A 5,908-nucleotide genomic window follows, 5' to 3' on the forward strand; every position below is an offset into this window, starting at 1 on the left:
CGCTTCGCCCGCCTCCCCGCCGCCCGAGCGCCGCCCGCACTGCGCGGCCTCCACCTCGTCGCCGGGACCCCGCCGCCACCGTGCACCGCCACCTCACCGGTTGCCGTGCCGCTCGCCGCCAACCGCCGGCCTCCTTCTCCGCCGCCGCCCGACCCTCTCCTCGTCGCCCCTTTCCGCGCCGAGCTCCAGGATCCGGCGAGCCCCCCTACTCCGGCGAGAGCAGCAACTCCGGCCGCCACGTCCTTCCACTCCGGCGAACTTCCCGACCAACCTCGGTTTGCGTGCATCCAGATCTGGCTACAGTAAACCCTAGGTCGATTTTGCCTAAGTCCTTTTTCTGCATTTTTTAGCTATGTTCATCAGGCCATATCTCATCATCCGTAGCTCCGTTTCATGCGTGCGGCATATCAAATTGTTCATCTGGTTATGCTCTTCTTTTCATTCCATTGCACCATGCTTGTTTGAGTCCATCTTGATGCCTAAAATACTATTGCAAGAGTGTTATAAAATGTTAGTTTCTGGTTCTTAACAGATTATGAGCATTTGTCAATTTTGCCATGTTTAATGTGTGCCTCCTATGAACTTGAGCCCTACATGTGTTTTAGGCTATGCCATGCCATCTTTAATGGGGGGTATGCCATGTATTTTTGTGATCAATGTGGTGACTAGCACAAGCATGCAAAGTAGCTCTCGTGATGTTGCTGATTTCAGGGACTTAGAATTCTTCCAAGTCATTTCCCTGATGTTATTTTTATGCCATGTATTCATGTTGCTACAGAGTGATCCATGCCTCTTTTGAGAATGTTCAGTGAGGATGATTTTGAGATATTGTTATGTTCTATCCATCCATGTCTTTGTTTGCAATTATGGAGTACCCTAGCATGACTCAATCTTGCTCTACTTTTGCTATAAAATGTTCCTGGCAGATTCTTTACGTGTTAATCATTTTTTGCCAAGGTTGTTGTAGTTGATCCATGCATGCTATGAACTTGGTCTTGCTTTGGTTAGCTTCTTGAGCATGTATTCTTGCTGGGTGTATGCTTAGTTTGTCATGCAATGCCTTGTGGTGAGTGCATCGAGCTCGCAAACATGCCTACGTAACTCTGTTTTTGCCATGTCCAGTTTTCTGCTAAGTCTGAATCTGTTAACAAAACTTGCTATGTTTACATGGGTGCCATCATATCTTCTGATCCTTTTTGGCATATGGTCAGTAAGGGACTTTTGTTATATGCTTTGAGTAGTTTCATGCCATGTCTTTTGCCATGATATGTACCTATAGCATGTTGTTATCTTGCTCGAAACATTGCTTCCTGATGTTAATTCCTGACATGTTATTTTCACTAAGTCTGTGAACTTGATATCTTTTGCACTTTTGCCATGCTTGTTTGAACATGCTATTTTGTGAATTAGCCGTAGCTCAGTGTTCATCTTTTGTCAAGCATATTGAGTGGATCACTGCCATGTGCTTTGTTTCTATGTTAGAGTGCAGTAGCTTATTTTCTTGTTGCATTCTAGATGGCATCGTGTTGTTAAGCGCAGATTAGTGCCATTATTGTTTTGCTTGCCATTTGCAAACCGTGCATCCGATTCCGGTGATCTTTATATCGATTTCGACCGAAATCAACTCATCTTTCTAGCGGCGCTCTTGGTTTGCCAAGTTGATTACTGGTTCAATCTTTTCCTTCCGGAGCACGCATGTGCATTGCATATTACATCCTGCATATCATGCCATGTTTTGCATCATGTTGCTTGCGCATTGCCCCGTGGTTGATTGTGTTTGCTTTTGCTTGTGTTCTTGCCTTGGGTAGAGCCGGGAGACGAGTACGTGATCGAGGAACCCGTTGAGTACGCTTACAAGGATCAAGCTTACGTCAACTCGGAGAACTTTGCAGGTAAGATGACCATACCCTCGAAATCACTTCTATCTTTGCTTCCTAGTTGCTCGCTCTATTGCTATGCCTATGCCGCGATACCTACCACTCGCTATATCATGCCTCCCATATTGCCATGTCAAACCTCTAACCCACCTTGTCCGAGCAAACCGTTGTTTGGCTATGTTACCACTTTGCTCAGCCCCTCTTATAGCGTTGCTAGTTGCAGGTGAAGATGGAGTTTGTTCCTTGTTGGAACATGATTATTGTTGGGATATCATTATTCTATCTGGTTTACATTAATGTGCATGTATACTTGTTAAAGGGTGGAAGCCTCAGCCTTATGCCTGGTATTTTGTTCCACTCTTGCCGCCCTAGTTTCCGTCATACCGGTGTTATGTTCCTTGATTTTGCGTTCCTTACGCGGTTGGGTTCTAATGGGAACCCCTTGACAGTTCACCTTGAATAAAACTCCTCTAGCAAGGCCCAACATTGGTTTTACCATTTGCCACCTAGCCTTTTTCCCTTGGGTTTCACGGACTCAAGGGTCATCTTTATTTTAACCCCCCCGGGCCAGTGCTTCTCTAAGTGTTGGTCCAAACTGGGCGATGTCCGGCGCCCCCTGGGCAACCAGGGTCTATGCCAACCCGACGTCTTGCCCATCCGGTGTGCCCTGAGAACGAGATATGTGCAGCTCCTACCGGGATTTGTTGGCACATTCGGGTGGCTTTGCTGGTCTTGTTTTACCATTGTCGAAATGTCTTGTAACCGGGATTCCGAGTCTGATTGGGCCGTCCTGGGAGAAGGAATATCCTTCGTTGACCGTGAGAGCTTGTGATGGGCTAAGTTGGGACACCCCTGCAGGGATTTGAACTTTCAAAAGCCGTGCCCGCGGTTATGGGAATATGGGAATTTGTTAATATCCGGTTGTAGAAAACATGACACTTAACTTAATTAAAATGTATCAACAGCGTGTGTAGCCGTGATGGCCTCTTTTCGGCGAAGTCCGGGAAGAGAACATGGTCTCATGTTATGCTTGAACGTAAGTAGTTCTAGGATCACTTCTTGATCATAGATTCTTGATCGTGCTTTGGCCTTCTCTTCTCGCTCTCATTTGCGTATGTTAGCCATCATATATGCTAGTGCTTGCTGCAGCTCCACCTCATACTTTTTTCCCTACCCATAAGCTTAAATAGTCTTGATCGCGAGGGTGTGAGATTGCTGAGTCCCCGTGACTCACAGATTACTTCCAAAACTAGATGCAGGTGCCGATGATTCCATTCCAGGGGATGCGACTGAAATCAAGTGGGAGTTTGATGAGGACTCAGGACGTTACTACGTTTCTTGTTCAGACGATCACTAGTGGAGCCCAGTTGGGGCGATCGGGGATCTTATGCATTTGGGGTTGTCTTTATTTTGGTTCCGTAGTCGGACCTTGATTGTATCTGGATGATGTAATGCGATATTTATGTATTGTGTGAAGTGGCGATTGTAAGCCAACTTTGTACCTCTTTCTTATTCAGTACATGGGATTGTAAGCCAACTTTGTACCTCTTTCTTATTCAGTACATGGGATTGTAAGCCAACTTTGTACCTCTTTCTTATTCAGTACATGGGATGTGTAAAGATTACCCCTCGTGTGACATGCCTACAATGCAGTTATACCTCTAAGTCGTGCTCTGACACGTGGGAGATATAGCCGCATCTGGGTGTTATAAGTTGGTAATCAGAGCCTTCCCCGACTCAGGAGCCCCCTGCTTGATCGAATCGCTGGCGTTGTTGAGTCTAGAAAAATGTTTTGAGTCTTATAGGATTATATATATCAGAGAGTAGGATTCTTTTGACTCCTCGGTCCCTTCGTCTCTCTGGTGAGGCATCCTGGCGTAGAGTTTTGACTCTTCTCTTCTCAAATTTCACTAAAAAAATTTAGGATCACGCGGGTATCTTGGAATCATTCCGATGGTTTTGTGACGAGAACATTGTTCTTGGTGCCTCCTGACATTTAGGGTTTGTGGCAGTGTCCCGGGGAGTTGAGCTCCGAGGTGTTGTCGTCACAATTTTATCGTTGCAATTCTGGAATACCTGAGTTTCCCCGACATCGAAAATCTCTTTTATGCAGTTGTTGGTGAGATAACCTCGACGCCACCCAGTACTGGGGCGGGAGTTCGGGAGTATTTCCATAACTCGTATAACGGATGCTTTTTGAAGGTTGAGGTAAATGATTTCCGAAGGTTTCTTGGTTATGTGTTGAAGGATGGATACAGCTGGATGTAGGATTTGCTAGTTTTGGGTGAGATATTATGCTTCCCCTGTATCCCCGACACCTGATTGCATGACCGGAAATTTTTGGGAGTTTCATAGGTGGGAATTCATGTAGCTCTAGTATTTATTCCGCAGATATTTGGTTTGTTATTGGGTAATCCTTACCAAGTATTTGTTCATGTCTGTACCTTGTTGTTTTATTCATCTACCTCTATCTAAGTGGCTTGTCAGTTTATGGAAGTGCGATCATTTACTTTGGAATTCATTGGTTCATTCTTGTTCGAATGTTAAGGCTAGATGTTGCAATTTCGATCCATTTGATTCAACTTGAATATATGTCTTCCAAGATGCTAACGGATGTCACCCTCTTCAGGATGGCTCCTCCAACGCGTTAGAATCCGGAACCTCCGCCACAACCTCCACCTCCGGAGGCATGGCAAGTTGTGATGGCCGCTACCAACGCCAACACGCAGTTGATTATGCAACTCTTGCAAGAGCGCAACCAAGGAAATCAAGGCAATGGCAACAATCAAACTCAGTTTGCTACCCTCAACCAGTTCCTCGCAAACCAGCCGAAGTCTTTCAGTAACTGTGTCAAGGCCACAGACGCTGATGATTGGCTCATGGATATCTGCAAACATTTTGAGTGTAGCAACGTCAGGCCTGAGGACTTTGTCAAGTTTGCTTTGTTCCAACTCAAAGACCAAGCTGCTGAGTGGTATCAACAATACAAAGATTCGAGAGGAGGTTGTGTGATTACCTGGGATGATTTCCGCCAAGACTTCAAAGCTCACCACATTCCTTAGAGTGTTGTTGAGAGTAAGCGTGAGGAGTTCCGCAATCTGAAGCAAGGCAGCTTGTCTGTTTACCAATACAACATCATGTTCCAGAAGCTCGCTCGCTTCGCCAAGCAAGACGTCCCTAACGAGAAGAGCATGATTTATTAGTTCAGAGGTGGCCTCAGAGAAGATCTGCAACTAGCCCTCGTGCTTTTTGAGCCGAAAAAGTATGATGAGTTATACAACATGGCATTAAAGCAAGAGGCTGCTCAGCTCAAGTGTGATGCTTCCAAGAAGAGAGTCAGGGATGCAACTCCTTCTTCTTCAACTCAAGTGGCAGCTAAGCAGCAAAAGTACTGGTTGCCTCCTCCTCCTCCATTCTGTCAGCCTTATCAACAGAAGAGCAAAGGTGGCAATGAATCTTCCCACCCACCCAACCCAGGATTTCAGAACAAAGCTTCATCTCATGCTCCAAGGTCAAGTGCTCCGTATCACCGGCCACTCTCAGAGGTTACATGCAACAAGTGTCAGCAGAAGGGTCACCTATGCAAAAAAATGCTTCAACCAGAGGCGTCTTCCGCCTCCTCCTCCTGTGAGATCTACCAGCAATGCAGTGGTCAAGCATAATCCCAAGTCTGCAAAGGTCAACATGATGAACGCAGCTCAGGCAGAGGACTCTTCAGAAGTGATCATGGGTAACCTTCCTGTTAATGATATTCCTGCAAGAGTTCTTTTTGATAATGGTGCATCTTTGTCTTTCATATCGAAGCCTTTTGCATCCATGCACGATTTGCATACTGTTGATTTGCCTAAGCCGATAGCGGTTCCTCTCCGGGTTTGTTCATGAACATCAAAATGATGGCTCCGGATGTTTCTATCAAGATGGGAGATTATAAATTTTTGTCCTCTTCAATGGTCCTTGGTAACTTGGATATTGGTCTAATTCTCGGCATGGACTGGCTTTCTAAGCACAAGGCTCAACTTGATTGTGCTGCC

Source organism: Triticum dicoccoides, chromosome 5A, assembly GCF_002162155.2.
Source record: "Triticum dicoccoides isolate Atlit2015 ecotype Zavitan chromosome 5A, WEW_v2.0, whole genome shotgun sequence".
Lineage (NCBI taxonomy): Eukaryota > Viridiplantae > Streptophyta > Magnoliopsida > Poales > Poaceae > Triticum > Triticum dicoccoides.